Genomic DNA, 17,780 nt, shown 5'->3' with positions numbered 1-17,780 from the left:
TAAGAAACTGATCAACACATTATTTGATGGGGTGAATTTAATTTCTAACCTTAAAAACCTTGGATTTTGTAGAGAATATTGTATCAGAATGTTGGAAAATATAGCATGACCTACTTCGAGTAAAGAAGCCTTAAATAAGGTCTGTTTTAAATAGCACGCCCTAGAGTATTCACCACAAAAATTGCCAACCATTTATCAAGTGAGCTACCAGTGTATGTGTGTGTGTGTGTGTGAGAGAGAGAGAGAGAGGGCACCTCACCCACTACTTTATCCGCGAGACATTTGGTAAATAGACTTGTGATATCGTTTTTGTTTTGACACCAAATAATTTAGCCTGAATTTGACCCTTGAACTTGAATGCAATGTGAAGCAAGGTTAGTCACATTTAAGGGAAAGTATTAGATTATTAGAGACCCTTATTAGATTTCTAAGTTTTTGTTACTGGATTTTTATCAAATAATAGAAATCCCACAAAGGAAGGTAGGAAACAAGGGGAAAAAAGGAAGGAAGAAAGAGAAAGAGGGAAGGAGGGAGGGAGGAGCTTCAAGCTAAGGCAGAAGAATATAGCCACAGACCTCCAAATCAATAGGAGAGTATTTCAAAAATAAATTTGAAAGATAACGTCCATCAAATACTTCAAAAGCAAAATTAAATGAAACATACACACACAAATAAATAAATAAATGAAACAGTGAGACACAAACATACTGTTTGTGTATTTATCGTACACATTAAAATTCAGGTTTACATTCTGTAGCTTTGATGACAAAGGAACCAGTCTAGTGCTGTAAATGAGAAGAGGAAGTAAAGGTTTCATTGGCTATCAAATGCAGCTACTTAGTAGGAACTGGGAAAGGAGTCTGCAGGCTGTGGCTGTGGACAGTTGGACAAGCACTGTGACATGACATCTTATACAGTAGGGTAGACATGCCCTTTCTCATCAGAAATCACCAGTTCTGGGCTCTATTTCAGCCTTGCTATTTAAGTTACTATGTGGTTTACAGTAAATTGTTTAAACTCTTTGAATGCATTAGAAATGATGATACAACCACAATTAGGCTATGGAGTGCATTTGAAACTCTTAATTTAGAAATAGTAGTCTGAAGGAAATATCAGCGACATGATTTCTTCCATTTCTGTTTGTTTTCAATGTATTTCAGGTGAGATTCAAATATGGCAATTTGCTTCATGTTTATGGCAAATAAGAAGAGGTGTATATAGTGAATTCTTACTAATGGGTCTCTTCTCTTGGGGTTACTCTTCATGTTCTAGGCGGGGGGAAAAGTGTGTAAAATTGAAGAAATATGAAGTCCATTAGATGAGAGGTATATTAATCAAGAATAAAAGTTCTAGCCTACATCCTCAATTTTGTTTTCTTGATTAAAGTTAGATTTTTTTTTAATGCTAATTATAGTGAAATTCAATAGCAGGGAGAAGGAAAAAGTAACCAAACTGACCACAATTTATTTTTCTTTAAGTCAGTTTGTTAATTGGGTTAGACTCCTACTGTTAAAAAAAAGAAGACTAGATAAGATTATTTTTAGCTTGTTGCTCTAAAATTCCTTAGTTCTTCTTTCTGCTTCATGTCAAAAGAAGAATAAATGTCTAAAAGTGATAAAAGGTGAAAGTTTCCTTCACATTGGCAGCCTGGTTCTAATGACCAGACAGTGTGATTTAAAGACAGCAGACCTGTGTTCTGTTTGTTCTGTTCGTTACTAGTTCCCAACCTCTGGCTTATGTTGGTGGAAGTTTTACCATTCCCAGCGTTAATGTATTGTGGTTGAGCGCTTTATCACTTTGCAACATACACCTGGAGAGGGTGTGGAGAAAAGGGAACCCTCTTACACTGTTGGTGGGAATGCAAACTAGTACAGCCACTATGGAGAACAGTGTGGAGATTCCTTTAAAAACTGGAAATAAAACTACATTATGATCCAGCAATCCCACTGCTGGGCATACACACTGAGGAAACCAGAAGGTGAAGAGACAGGTGTACCCCAATGTTCATTGCAGCACTATTTATAATAGCCAGGACATGGAAGCAACCTAGATGCCCATCAGCAGATGAATGGATAAGAAAGCTGTGGTACATATACACAATGGAATATTACTCAGCCCTTAAAAAGAATACATTTGAATCAGTTCTAATGAGGTGGATGAAACGAGCCTATTATACAGAGTGAAGTAAGCCAGAAAGAAAAACACCAATACAGTATACTAACGCATATATATGGAATTTAGAAAGATGGTAACAATAACCCTGTGTACGAGACAGCAAAAGAGACACTGATGTATAGAACAGTCTTATGGACTCTGTGGGAGAGGGAGAGGGTGGGAAGATTTGGGAGAATGGCATTGAAGCATGTATAATATCATGTATGAAACGAGTCGCCAGTCCAGGTTCGATGCATGATACTGGATGCTTGGGGCTGGTACATGGGGATGACCCAGAGGGAGGGTATGGGGAGGGAGGAGGGAGGAGGGTTCAGGATGGGGAACACATGTATACCTGTGGCGGATTCATTTTGATATTTGGCAAAACCAATACAATATTGTAAAGTTTAAAAATAAAATTAAAACAAACAAACAAACAAAAAACAGTGAGCTGGTAAATAGTTTGAAATGAATACATATGAGGCTGTGGTGTATGTGTTTTTTTTTTTCTTTTCTTTTCTTTTTTTAATTTTATTTTATTTTTAAACTTTACAATATTGTGTTAGTTTTGCCAAATATCAAAATGAATCTGCCACAGGTATACATGTGTTCCCCATCCTGAACCCTCCTCCCTCCTCCCTCCCCATACCCTCCCTCTGGGTCATCCCCATGTACCAGCCCCAAGCATCCAGTATCATGCATCGAACCTGGACTGGCGACTCGTTTCATACATGATATTATACATGCTTCAATGCCATTTTCCCAAATCTTCCCACCCTCTCCCTATCCCACAGAGTCCATAAGACTGTTCTATACATCAGTGTCTCTTTTGCTGTCTCGTACACAGGGTTATTGTTACCATCTTTCTAAATTCCATATATATGCGTTAGTATACTGTATTGGTTTTTTTTCTTCCATGAATAATGCATAAGAGAACAAGTGGAATCAGCCTTTTATTTCTCTACTATTAAAAATAAAAAAGAATAAAATCCTGTGACAACTCTTATTGAACACCTTTCCAACCTAAATCTTTACCACTGAACCACTGGGAAGCCCTTCTTATTCCATCTTGGATGACTCCCCAGGACCAACCTCTATGTCTTGCAGACAGTATATATTCAATGCATTTTGCTATTACTTTTCTTTTTATGAAAGGTATCATCTTTATAGAAAAGAAAATGAAGAAATAAAAAGACTTGCCCAGGGCTACAAACTGATTAAAAAAGAAAGTGCCAATTTTCAAGATAGCCTTAAGGTGTTTATCATTCTATTATTAAATGGGCCAAGAAAATTATCCCCATCATTGAGTTACTTTATCAGAGGACTTTAAAGGGACATTCCCAGATTTGCCTGGCTGTGCTCACATGACTTCAGGCCATTCATGGTAAAACCACAAACCTCACCACCTCTGAGGTCTCTAAAAGCTTTATTTACTGGAATGATGGCCACATGGAGGTTAGACCGTTTACTCATTTTGCCTCAAAGCACAGTGCTGTCAGTTGTCATAAGGTGGAAGGGGCTGGGCTCACTAACCAGTATTTAGTAAAAGGCTTCCCAAAAGTCCAGGTAAGGCAGGAAGTTGCAGGTGACTCACTGTTCAGAGCCCTCATCCTGAGTCATTCTCCACCAAACTTCTCAGGATAGTGTTAAGGAGAGACAGAGCCAGAGCATCATGACCCCAGGGAACTGTGAAATAAGCCGCTCTTTTCTCTGATTTCCCACTCTTCTCTGTGCTGCCTTCCTGGCCATGACTGCCCCTCATGCTGCCACACCTTGTCACTGTCATTGTTGTCTTCCTCACTCAGATTCTTCAGAACCAGCAATTAGTTTCATAGCGAAGAAGCTCTTTTGGGCTAAATTGCCCCGGTTGTGTCCGACTCTTTACAACACTGTGGACTGTAGCCTGCCAGGCTCCTCTGTTCATAGGATTTTCCAGGCAAGAATACTGGAGTGGGTTGCCATTTCCCTCTCCAAATGAAGCTCTTACTCCTGGTCAAGGCAATCTCTTCCTTGCCAGGAAACACATTTTCATTCTACTATAACCTTTTAAAGTTCAGGCCACTGTTGTCATTCTCTAGTCCAAGGATGACAAGTAGGTTTCATCTCACTTGTTAATTCCGGCTGGTTGGTTAGTGGGGCCTGGGATGCTGGGCTTGTCGGGGTGCTCAGGACATACCTAGGCTCAGTGGTGGATACTGAGTCGGTGCTCTGGGAGTGAGCATGTCTGCCATGTGTTGGTCATCCCTGACCACAAGGAAGTACTTTCAATAGAGGGAATCTCCAGAGATGCAGGAGAAAAGGAACTATCATAGCAGTTCCATGTGACTGACGTATTTAACTAGATCAGACTCTATGGCTTTCTGCAGATTATTTCATTCAAGAAGCCTCAGACTTTACCATATGCAGAATCAGTTTAGACCAGAAAGGCTATCCAGCAAATACAATGTTCTTATGAGGTTTTAACTAACATATTATCTGAAGCACTGTTCCATTTTTATATTTTTTTCTTATTGTTTCTTTCCAGAGTAAACGTTTGAACTCTACCTCTTGGTCCTAGTTATAAACTGGGTGATTATTTACTGTCTTTTTCTCTGGAGAGCCCTAACTGAACACATTATTTTTAATTTCCCTTTCTAAAAACAATGTTATATAACGACTTTGGGTAGCTACCTCATACCACTGAACTGAAAATGCTGCAAGAGTTGTAGAGTGATCTTGATTTACTACATATTCATGGAAATATGAAATATTTGAGAAATAAATAATTCTCATCACTACCTTCAGATCTAATACACTTCCAAGTAAGTACAGAAGGCATATTTTCACTTAAAAATATCCTTACTTGCATTTGACTTCCATGTAATTTGCAGAGGTGCTAGAGGCCACAGCTACCACCCAAAGACCTCTTGTGGCCACCCCTAAGACTTCTGCACTTGTCATTAGCAAGCAGACTGCTTCAAAGCCTGTTCTTTCAAAGCCCATCAAAGTGACCACTGCCAATGCGTAAAAAGCGTTACCAGCAACAGGGGTCTCCTTGCATTCACTATCAGAGGTGCTGCCTAATCACCAAGGCACCACAAATGCCACTTGTGCAGCCAATGAAGGAACCAAGACCAGCCCAAGAAAACCTGGAAAGTGGAAAAATGTCTTCATGCTGGCCTTTAGCTGTCATCCAAAAAAGACTTTAACCTCTGGGAGGGTGGAGACCATGTTTCTTACTCATTTTTGAAACTTTAGTAGCAGAGTGTATGATACACAGCTGAAACTCAAGAAATCATTATTGAATGTGTAGATGATGGATGGAAGGATGAATGAATGGGGGGAGGATGGATGGATGGATGGATGGGAGGATGAATGAATGTTGTTCCCTTCCGGTCCTTTGTGTTAACATGTTGGCATTGGCATGAAATAAACAACAAACCCCCAGATGGCTGCAGAAACATTTGATAGTTTTAGTTTGACACAGGAAATAGCTATCAAGCAGATGATTTTTTTTTTTAGTATCAGGAGAAGCCTTTTGATGTCGTACTCAATCTAAAAGTTGTTTTCTTCCTGTCACGGTTACTGCAGTATGACACATTGAAGAGACAGAAAAATTTCAGGGTATTCGCAGGCAACTGTAGAAATCAGCATTTTCCTTGGAGAATGATTTCTTATACCCCAGTAATACCTGAATTTGTACAATAGCAAATAAAAATGGGAATAGCTGCTGCTGCTGCTGCTAAGTCGCTTCAGTCGTGTCTGACTCTGTGCGACCCCATAGATGGCAGCCCACCAGGCTCCCCCGTCCCTGGGATTCTCCAGGCAAGAGCACTGGAGTGGGTTGCCATTTCCTTCTCCAATGCATGAAAGTGAAAAGTGAAAGTGAAGTCACTCAGTCGTGTCCGACCCTCAGCGACCCCATGGACTGCAGCCCACCAGGCTCCTCCGTCCATGGGATTTTCCAGGCAAGAGTACTGGAGTGGGGTGCCATTGCCTTCTCCGGGGAATAGCTAGAGCTATGTAAATATAATTCTTAAAAGACTCCCTCCCTAAAGTTTCAATGCTTAGTGTCCAATGCTTAGACTCCATTGTCTATACATGACTTACCAGTCCTGATAAGAAAAATTCACTACAGTAGGGTGGAGAAGGCAATGGCAACCCACTCCAGTACTCTTGCCTGGAAAATCCCATGGACGGAGGAGCCTGGTGGGCTGCAATCCATGGGGTCGCTAGGAGTCGGACACGACTGAGCGACTTCACTTTATTTTCTCACTTTCATGCATTGGAGAAGGAAATGGCAACCCACTCCAGTGTTCTTGCTTGGAGAATCCCAGGGACTGGGGAGCCTGGTGGGCTGCCGTCTACGGGGTCACACAGAGTCAGACACGACTGAAGCGACTTAACAGCAGCAGCAGCAGCAGCAGCAGGGTGGATCAGTGAGGGGATGGAATGGGACTGAGCATAAAACATTACGAAGCCCAAACAAGGTTCAGCAAATAATGTTGGACTAAAATAGAGATTTCTTCTTTCTTAATTATTTTTACCTATAGGTTTTACTGGTAACTCAGTCAAAATGACTGAATAGAAGACAGAAAAAGCTTTATTGAGATATAACTTACATACCATAAAATTCACCCTTTAACTAGTATATGTTTCAATGATTTTGGTAAATCCATGCATTTGTACAACCATCACAGCAATATAGCTTAAGAATATTTTCTATCACCTTCAAAATTTCTGTCATTCCCATTTGTAGTTAATCCCCACTCCCATGCCCAGCCCAGGCAATTACTGTTCTGTTTATATGTCTCTGTAGCTTTACCATTTCCAGAAATTTCATATAAATAGGATCATGCAATATATAATCTTTTGTGTCTTTCTTCTTTCACTTTGCATGGTGGTTTTGAGATTCACCTGTGTTGTGCATATATCAATAATATGTTTCTTCTTATTGCTAAATAGTATTATATAATAATACCACATTCAATTTAACCAGTCAATGGACATTCAGATTGTATCCATATTTTGCCAAGAGCCAATGCATGTGAGCATGCTAAGTCACTTTAGTCAAGTTCGACTCTTTGCAATCCTATGGACTGTAGCCCACCAGGCTCCTCTGTCCATAGGCTTCTCCAGGCAAGAATTCTGGAGTGGGTTGCCATTTCCTTCTCCAGGGGATCTTCCTGAGCCAAGGACTGAACCTGCATCACTTACGTCTCCTGAATTGTCAGGCAGGTTCTTTACCACCAGTGCCACCTGATACGTTTTTTAGCTACTACGAACAATGATTGTGTGAGCATTTTTAGACAAGTCTTTGTGTGAACACATGTTATTTATTTCGCTTAGGCATGTACCTAGGAAAGGCATGGCTGGGTCATATGCTAAATGTATGTTTTACTGTTTAAGACATTGCCAAACTATTTGCCAAAGTGGATGTATTGTTTTATATTCTCACCAGTACTGTGAATGCATTCCAGTTTCCCCACACCTCCTATACTTGATAAAGTCACTCTTCATCACCGTCATTCCAAAGAGTTTATATTGGTATCTCATCGTGATTTTTAATCTGCATTTCCCAAAACAAGGATGTCAAGCATCTCTTCATGTGTTTATTAGCCATTCAGATAGCTTCTGGTGAAATACCTTTCAAATCTTCTGCCCATTTTTCAATTAGTCAGTTTGTCTTATTATTTTTATCATTGAATTTTAAGTGCTCTTTTCTTCTGGACTCAAGTTCTTCATTAGATATATGATTTACAAATATTTTCTAGAAGTATTTGGCTTGTCCATTCTTTTAATGGCACCTTTTTTTTTAAACCATTTTAGCCTATTTTCTATTTTTTCTTTTTTTAATTTATTTACTTCTTAATTGAAGGATAATTGCTTTACAGAATTGTGTTGGTTTCTGCCGAACATCATGAATCAGTTAATGGCACCTTTTAAAGAGCCTAAGTTTTTAATTTTGATGAAGCCCAATTTATTAATTCTTTTCTTTGTGGATTGTGCTTTTGATGTTGCATCCATATTTTTTCTTTTATTGTTTTTATTTTTGTTTTACTTCTTTTTTTGATATCTGATATTGTTGCATCTGTATTTATGCCTGAGTTCAGCCAAATAGGTATTTCATAATGAAGTGTTTATCTGATTGTGTTCCTCTTTCTTTCTTAAAGTTACATATTAAAAGAGCCCCACTGGGTATTTTTAAAGTGAGGAGAGCCCATTTGGTAATTTCAGTGAATATTATGATGCCTCAAAAGCTAGATAATGATAGTGATTTATCCAGGGCTTCCTGTGTGCCAGGCACTGTTTTAAGCTCCTTGCTGGTACTAGCTCATTTAATCCTGATGTTCTCATGTAGTAAATACTATTACTATCATCACTCTAGAGAAAAGCACACAGACACACAGAATACGTAAGCAAGTTGCCCAGGAAGTGACGGTGCTGGTATTCAAGTTCAGGCAATGCAGCTCCAGAGCCAGTGCTCTTGACCACCTCACACTATTCTGTCCAAGCAACTCCCTATACAGAATGACTCCCTAGATAAAATCTGCATCTGTAGGAATGTGTGGTAGTTCTCTAATACAGTGTTAGCCCAGCCCCTCTTCTCTGGAAACTGCCCTCGGGGAGGGTTCCTGTTTCTGTTGTGTGAACTTGTCACTGTATGGATCCCTGCCCCTTCCTGCCCCCACAGCCATTGGTGATCAAGTCAACTGTGAACAGTCACCTAAGCTGAACACAGTATTCTCACTCTAACTTGAGGCTTAAAATACACTGGAATCAGGAGCCAAGTAAAGTCACTGATTACTATAGGCTGGGACCTCTACCAACTACCACTGTCATATCAGAACCTTCCTTGGTTCCTCTTTTCCTGAGATCTGTAATGGTTTAGCTGCTAAGTCGTGTCCAACTTTTTGCAACCCCATGGACCAGGCTCCTCTGTCCATGAGATTTTCCAGGCAAGGATACTGGAGTGGGTTGCCATGCCCTCCTCCAGGGGATCTTCCCAACCCAGGGATTGAACCTGGGTCTCCTGCATTACAGGCAAGATTCTTTACCATCTGAGCCACAAGGGAATTTCCTAAGACCTGGTTGCCCCATAATTCCAGGATTCCCGAGATACCTCCCTGTTCTTTTAATCTGCTCCCTTTCTGCTTAAGGTACCTCAGGCTAGTATCTGCTATTTACAACCAACAGACCATCATTATCCCAGGCAGCTGTGACTGAGGCCCACACTGTCCCAGGTTCCACAGTCGGCCCCATCATTATGTGGGTTTCAGGATCCCTATCCAGACCTGCTGGGATCCTGGAGCACTGGTGACACTTGCTTGTCAAGTGTGTTTTCCCAGAAGTAGTCTTTCTAGGCTTTCCAGGAGACAACAAGCTTATGTCATAAACTGTGCTAATGAGAGAGAGCAAACACTGGAAGTTCCTGCTTCTGACTCCCAGGTATATACTCTAACTAGGGCTTTCTGAAGACAAGTGCCCTTTTGTTTTCCCAACTGAGTGGCTTTAATAGTGGCTATTTCAGGTCAAGAAAGAGGTGAAGAAATATTTCAGGATGAGGGGGGCTTTATTGTGCCCTCTGGTTCACCTCCTCTGAGTGGCAGCTTTCCACCTTAGCAGAGGATGGGTTGGCAAGCAGAGCCACCATCACAATCATCCAGGGACAGTGGCCATCTCCAGAAGATGATTTCAGAACCTGAGCAGCTAGTGACACTAACTCCAATAACAGTAACAAGCGGCAAGACGTTCTGGCTTGGAGAGTGTGGTTTGAGAGAAAGAACACAGCATTGGAGCCAATCTATATTTAAATTCCAGTTCACTGCTCACACAGGCAAGATTCGAGCCTGTTTCCTCATCTTTAAAATGCAGTGATGGCAAAAAAAAAAAAAAAAAAAAGTGTTTTTTAATAAATAAATAAAACTTTAAAAAAAATTTTAAAAATGCAATGATGACAGTGGTCACATTGAAGGTTTGAGAATTTGTTTGCAAAAAGCATGGCACGCTTTCTCCTTTGTATTATTCAGGTATACCCTTTGCCAAAAGCAGCAACTTCACAGCTTTTTCTACTGTTTCTTCTACACACACACACACACATAGATGAAAAATGATTCACAAAGAGATCATAATTCTGAGTGTAAAATTGAGACATTTCACAATTATAGTTCTGTAATTATTCAAGTTAGCAGATGAATCCTCAGTGCCAGCTTTCCAGAGAGGCATGATCCAGGCTGGAGGAAATTTCCCCATGGTTGCAACTTGGAGAGTATCTCTCGGATTATGCAGCAAATGCCATGAAACTATTGAAAAATGATCTCAAGTTTCAGATTATTCAAAAATCAACAGTATTTTCCTTGCTGAGAGAAAGTGGCTGAAAATTTCATTTCCCAAACATAAAGGGATACTTTTAACATGATTCCAATATCTTTGTTTTTTCCACCAAACTTTGCAAACTCATCAACATGTCATGCTGTTCATCAATATCTCTGGATTACCTTCGGAGCTGATCTAGATCCTGAATCACCTTCCTGGATCCACATAATTAAGAGATCTAAATCTGGAGTAAATTTCCAAAACCCATAGGAAAATCTACCCATCTAACTTGGGCTTTCCTTGTGGTCCACCTGCAATGTGGGAGACCTTGGTTTGATCCCTGGGTTTAGGAAGATCCCCTGTAATCGGGAAAGGCTACCCACTACAGTATTCTGGCCTGGAGAATTCCATGGACCATATAGTCTATGGGGTCACAAAGAATTTGACACGACTGAGCGATGAAGTAGTATAATCTTTAGAAGTGAGCTAAAGGTAAATAAATGGTCATAAAATTACAGTGTCTAACATTGATTGAGTGCTATGTGCAAAGCAACATATTAATATAAATGATATTAGAGAGACTTGTTTGTTTAGGGAGGAAATAGGTTTAGTTAGGAATTGTTGCTCTCCCCATCATATATTTAAGTATGTACTCTTCTTAATCCAGATGTTAGGTGAAGCAACTCAAACTTAGGATGTGGAAATAATGTGGATTCTCAAAGCTAAGTGAAGTGAAGGAGTCATAATTTGAACACAGATTTTCTGACCCAGAGTCCAGTTTCTTAACAGTTTTTTTTTTAATCATAGTAAAATTTGGGTAACCTAAAATCTACCATTTAACCACCTTTATGTGTGTAGTTTCATGGCATTAAATACATTTACATTGCTCTGCACCCTTCACCACCATCCATCTCCAGAACAATTTCATCTTCCCAAATTAAAACTCTGTACCCATTAAACACTAACTCCCCATTACCTCCAGCCTCTGACAATCACCATTTTACTTTCTGTCCCTATGAATTTGACTGCTCTAGGTACCTCATATAATTAGGCTTATGCAAATATGTCTTTTGATGGCTGCTTTATTTCCCTTTGCATAATACTGTCTTCAAGGTTCACCTATGATATAACATGTTTCAGAATTTCCTTTAAGGCTGAATAATATTCCATTGTATGTATACACCACATTTTGTTTCTCCATCTATATGTCAGTGGACACTTCGGTTGCTTCCACCTTTTGGCTATTGTGATCTATTCTCCCTGACACTTCAGTTCTTTGGGAAATATACCCATTAACCAAGACATTGTAAATACTTTCCTTCTCTTGGCTATTGGTCAGTTATTCTTTGCTTTTTGTTTGTTGCTTGTGGATGTCTCTATTCATGAAGCAATTATAAATGTGTGATTTTTCAGGGCTTCTTGTGTCATCTTAAGCTAGTAGCATGGAGAACAGCAGGAGGAGGCCAGGCTGGCTCACAGCTGGAGTAATTGCAGGAACATGCAGGCACACTGGTGAAACAGACAGATTTTTTCAAGCCAAATATATTTTAAACATAATTTCTCTCCCTTGGCTAACATGCCTTCTTAGGCATTAAGGACATGACAAGCCACTGAAGAATTTAGATAGAGACAGTTAGGAGGGGCAAGGGATCCTAGTGAAAAGAAGCTGTGGTTCTGAGGTCTACAGAAAAGCAGGAAGGAAATGTATAAGCATATTAATGATGTTAAAGTCCATCTAAAAAAGGCAAAAGGATATAATTTAAACAGAAAAAAGAAATGGACAGAATCAGCTAGAGCAGGAAGGCATTGAGAGATAAATGTCCTTAGGAGGCTGCTTCTGTCACTGTTCAACTTTTATCAGACTTTTACCAATTTTCATTGGAATTACACTGAGTAGTTACTTTCTCATATACATTTACCTTCTATCAAAATAATCTACTCCCGCTGATATACACTCAAGTAGGACTTGGACTCTTTTATATATATATATTTTAAGCTGGGTGAAGGATCTACCAGAATTGTCTTTTGATAGTTTTTCCCTATTGAAACCACCTTTCATTGCTTTATTACTATAGCAGCGTGGCTGGATGGAGAGACCATGAGCCGCTGGGAAAGAGTCTGGGGCTTCGATTCTGACCCTGTTTCAGACTGACGCCATAGTCCCATATTTTTTACTTAGCCTCTCTCAATCTGTTTCTTAACCTGAAGACAGGGATAAAAATATCCAACTCAAAGGATTTTTTTAAAGGACCAAATGAGATAAGTTCTAGTATGGAGTATATTCACTTATCTAGATTTTGAGATAAATAAATAGTTTTTGATCTATCTTCCATATTTTTCGACATAATGTAAATACGTGAAAGGAAGATCCTTATTTTCTCAGTCTAGCATTTGTAGATAAATATGTGTGATATCAAAGCTATAGGATTTTGCCACAGTTATCTACCAAAAGTCATATTATTTTTACAGAAGTTGAAAGATGAAAAAAAAAAAAAGGCACATCACAAAAGAAAAACACAAATGGTTATCCACTCGACAAAAGGAAGAGAGCTATTAGAGATTGAGAGATTTAAGATAATATTCAACATTTAAGATAATATTCAATTAAATATTATGTTTGAACTTGCTTGGATGACAAATGGAACAAATCAACAGTAAGGAGCCATCGTCAATACAATCAGAAAATTTTAAATTTAGCCTGGGGACTCATATTTTGTTAAGGAATCTTTTAAAAGTTTATTAGGTATGATAATGACATTGCGGTTATATTTTTTAAATGTTCCTATCTGTGGGAAATACATACTAAATTATTTATAGGATTTTCCTTAAACTACTCCAACCAGAAAAAAAAAAGAGGGGACAGATGAAACAAGAGTGGCAAAAATTAGGATAAATGTTGGAATTGAAGGATGTGTACATGGAGGCTCATTAATTCTTCTATGTGTAACTGAAATTTTCCATTATAAAAAGTTTTTTTTTAAATTAAGACCACTTTTAGTGAATGGATGGAAGGAAGGGCAAAAATACATAACTGAACCAGACAATGAAAATGGAGAAAACCGGTCATATTTTAGTGGTTTAGGAAGTACAGCTGATCCTTGAACAACATGGGTTTGAACTGTGCTGAGCCACTTATATATAGATATTTTTCCAAGAGTAAAAACAACAGCTCTGTAGTACCTAAGTTTGGGTGAATCTGCCCATGAGGAACTGAGAATCTAGAGGACCCTCCCAACTCATAAGGAGATCCAACTACAAATTACACTCAGATTTTGGACTGAGTGGAGGGTCAGTGGCTCTAACCCCCATATTATTCAAAGGTCAACTGTAAAATCAACAGGACTTGGTGAAGAATTTGATATGTGGAGTAAGGCAAAGGGAAGTGATAGTTCTCAGTTGTAGGGAGTTGATACCATTTGTTGATAGGGGGATTCCTGGAGGAAGAGAATGTTTGGGGAGGTCAGCCAAGGAAAGGTTTCCTGGAGGCAACTGGTTCTATGCATGTGGAGCTCAGCAAAGAAGTTTGAACTGCAGATATAGACCTATGAGCCACTGGCACTTAAGTGGCATACAAAGCCATAGGAAAGACTAGAAGTGCCCAGAAGAAAGTATCCAAGAAGATAAGGCCCGGGATCAAGCCCTGGGGACTCCAACCCTTAAAGGTCAGGAGGAAGAAGGGATAGCAATAGCAAGGGGAAGATGAGAAAGCTGGAGAGAAAAAACCATGAGAATAAGGTGCCATGAAAATTAAGGGAAAAGTGTTATAAATGCTGATTAGTACTAGTTGAAATAGTACTTTTGGAACTGTGTTTTTCAGTGTCAATGGATTAAAACAGGCTTTTTTTTTTTTTTTAACCTTTCCTAATAATCCAGTCATATTTTAAGGTAGCCACACTATAAACTTTATAGCACTGTTTCCATTCCATAAATATTTTCAAGTTACAAACTGTTGACGTGAAGAAAGTTTAGAACACAACCAATCCTTCACTGAGGACTGTCACATTGTTCAGTCACTAAGTCATGTCCGACTGTCATAAAAAAAGCAAAAGGAAAGTTTAACAAGCATTTGTTGAACTCTTACTATGTTTGTACAAAGTTTTATTGTGCCAGAGGATGCAGTATGAACCAACATTTATTGAGACTCTTTTCATGATGATGTAGCCAACATTTATAGAGTGCTTAGTTTGTGGTGGGTACTATTCTATTTGCACTGTTAACTCTTTTAATCCTCACAATAAAACCATAACATAGGTTCTATTGGTGTACTCCTTTTACAAATGAGAAAACAGGAACCAGAAATAAGTTCCCTAAGATGAATGGAGACTCCATTTGAACTTGTAATCTGATGCCAGCGCCAATCCCCTTAATTGTTACTCTATATTACTTCCATTTTTATACAGGATCCCTTATTTTAAAATATCAAAACTATATTTTAAATACTTTTATGTACATTTTAAAGATTACTAATAAGAAACTCTGAAAGGTTAAATAACTACCAGAGGTCACAAATCCACTTCGATCAGCTTGGAGAATCCAACCAAGATTGGCAAGATGTCCCCTCAAACTACATTTTTATTTCTAATATGTGATGCCAAGCAGTTTGGTAAGTACAAAGAAGTGTAAGATATGTTTGGGTTCTCAAAGATCTCAGGACGGAGAGAAGACAAAAGCAATTTAAGTAAGGCAATGTTTGAAAAGTACCAAATGAGTGTTAAAAACAATATTTATTAAGGAAATTCAAAGAAGCAAGAAACCACAAGGTCTTAAACGATGACTAAGATTTAGAAAATTACAAAAGAGACAGAAGAGATTTTCTGGCTGAAAGAACAGCCTTAATAAAGGAATAACAGGACAGTATGGTGCCAAATGAAGGTAGGTAAACTAAGATATACATTTCAACTCTACCCACATTTTTATATATAGCCTTGGTCACTTGGCCTTTCTAAGCTTTGGCCTTCTCATCTGTATAATGGATTATTTAAACCAACCTCCTGGAATTGGTCATCATTACTTAAGTCTGTGATTCATACACCGGACTTGGGAGTGATTGAGAATACAAGCCAGGACTGTCATAATGATAGTCTGAGAGGACACCTAACTATTGGATATCTTTGGCATACTTTTATTAGATGCTTGATTTGGAGAACACCCAGATTCTGAAAGTACTTTTATGTGGTTTTTGAAGATTTTCTTAATTTAAGCTTCTTTTGAAAGTTTCACAACAGGGGGAATTTTGTGAAGCTGGTTCTTCCAGTGGTTTTCTGCTTCAACATTCATTTACATGATGGCTCTGGGAATGTAATTTTCATTTGTATGGTTTTTCTCAGCTATAGCTTAAGAAAGGGGAAAAAATTGAAGTATAATCTGTTCCTTACACTATAGACATTATCAATGACAAAATTATAGAGCTGTTAAGAGTTATTTGATGTGGTGTAGGCAGACCTGGTGGTCGAGCCTACAACTACTGAAATAGAGTACAGACAGAATTTGAAACATATCTTGAGACAAATAAGCAGTTATAGCTATTACACAGAATAGAAACCATGCCAAACTGCCTCATTTTTCTTATATATAAGTATGAGCTTTCCTCAAATCAGAAATCTTAGAGAAACACAAACTACCCTATGAGAGTATGAGTCCTAAGTTGTTTTCCTATAATAGCAATGGTCTAATATGCTTGCCTGTTCTCTCACATGATTAAATGCTAGAATTTCTAAAATAACTGCATAGAGTTTGAAACACAATCATGAACCAAGAAAACAGAACAAAACTAACCTGGGATTTAAGTCATTGTTTTTCCTCTATTGTATCAACAAACAGCCTTCTTATCCTTCTCAACCTCCAACTCCAGCTATGCAGGGTGTTGCAAAGAAACAGAACTACATTTATATAATCATATATTACACACACATACACACACACATGTACACACTTACACAATAGAAAAACTTATAACAAAGTGTCTTGAAAGGATCAGATTTTAATATTATCCATTTGTGAATGAAATAATATAATAATATTTAACATTAATGATTCTCAATGCTACTGATAACCATGCTTAATTGGAAGTTAAACAGCATGACTCTTGTTAATGCGAATAATCATTAATTGTTAATTAGGAAAGTTGTAAATGTGAAGGTTCTTTAAAATCTAATTTTGCATTTGCAATAAGACCTTTACTTATGTGGACCGTTGAAATGAAACTAATGAGGTATAAACGGTATTTGAAGTACAACATTTAAGAGAGCAAGTACATAGAAAATCAGAAATATAATATCAGGTTAAATACAGCAAGAATTATGGGTGAGCACACTATTAATACTGTTCATACTGTTCATGGGGTTCTCAAGGCAAGAATACTGAAGTGGTTTGCCATTCCCTTCTCCAGTGGACCACATTCTATCAGACCTTTCTCTCCACCATGACCCGCCCGTCTTGGGTGGCCCCACAGGGCATGGCTTAGTTTCACTGAGTTAGACAAGGCTGTGGTCCAATCACTGCAGCCATGAAATTAAAACACGCTTACTCCTTGGAAGGAAAGCTATGACCAACCTAGATAGCATATTGAAAAGCAGAGACATTACTTTGCCAACAAAGGTCCATCTAGTCAAGGCTATGGTTTTTCCAGTGGTCATATATGGATGTGAGAGTTGGACTGTGAAGAAAGCTGAGCACCGAAGAATTGATGCTTTTGAACTGTGGTGTTGGAGAAGACTCTTGAGATCCAAGGAGATCCAACCAGTCCGTTCTAAAGGAGATCAGCCCTGGCTGTTCTTTGGAAGGAATGATGCTAAAGCTGAAACTCCAATACTTTGGCTACCTCATGTGAAGAGCTGACTCATTGGAAAAGACTCTGATGCTGGGAGGGATTGAGGGCAGGAGGAAAAGGGGACGACAGAGGATGAGATGGCTGGATGGCATCACTGATTCGATGGACGTGAGTTTGAGTGAACTCCGGGAGATGGTGATGGACAGGGAGGCCTGGTGTGCTGCGATTCATGGGGTCGCAAAGAGTCGGACACGACTGAGCGACTGAACTGAACTGAACTCACATTATTAACTCACTTACCCTAAAAAGGGGAAAACTAATTTTGAGCTTCTTCTTCTAGTCCCAGGAGCTAAGATATGGTTATTTTCTCTATCTTAAAACAGTTTTGTAAGGCAGAGGTTATATATCCCCATGTTGCAGATGAGAAAACTATGCCTTGATAGAATTAAGGAATTTGCCCAAGACTAGGCAGCTAATCTGGAGAAGGCAATGGCACCCCACTCCAGTACTCTTGCCTGGAAAATCCCATGGAAGGAGGAGCCTGGTAGGCTGCAGTCCATGG

Source organism: Bos taurus, chromosome 5 (genome assembly GCF_002263795.3).
Source record: "Bos taurus isolate L1 Dominette 01449 registration number 42190680 breed Hereford chromosome 5, ARS-UCD2.0, whole genome shotgun sequence".
In the NCBI taxonomy this organism is placed as follows: domain Eukaryota; kingdom Metazoa; phylum Chordata; class Mammalia; order Artiodactyla; family Bovidae; genus Bos; species Bos taurus.
This window is presented reverse-complemented; position numbering follows the sequence as displayed.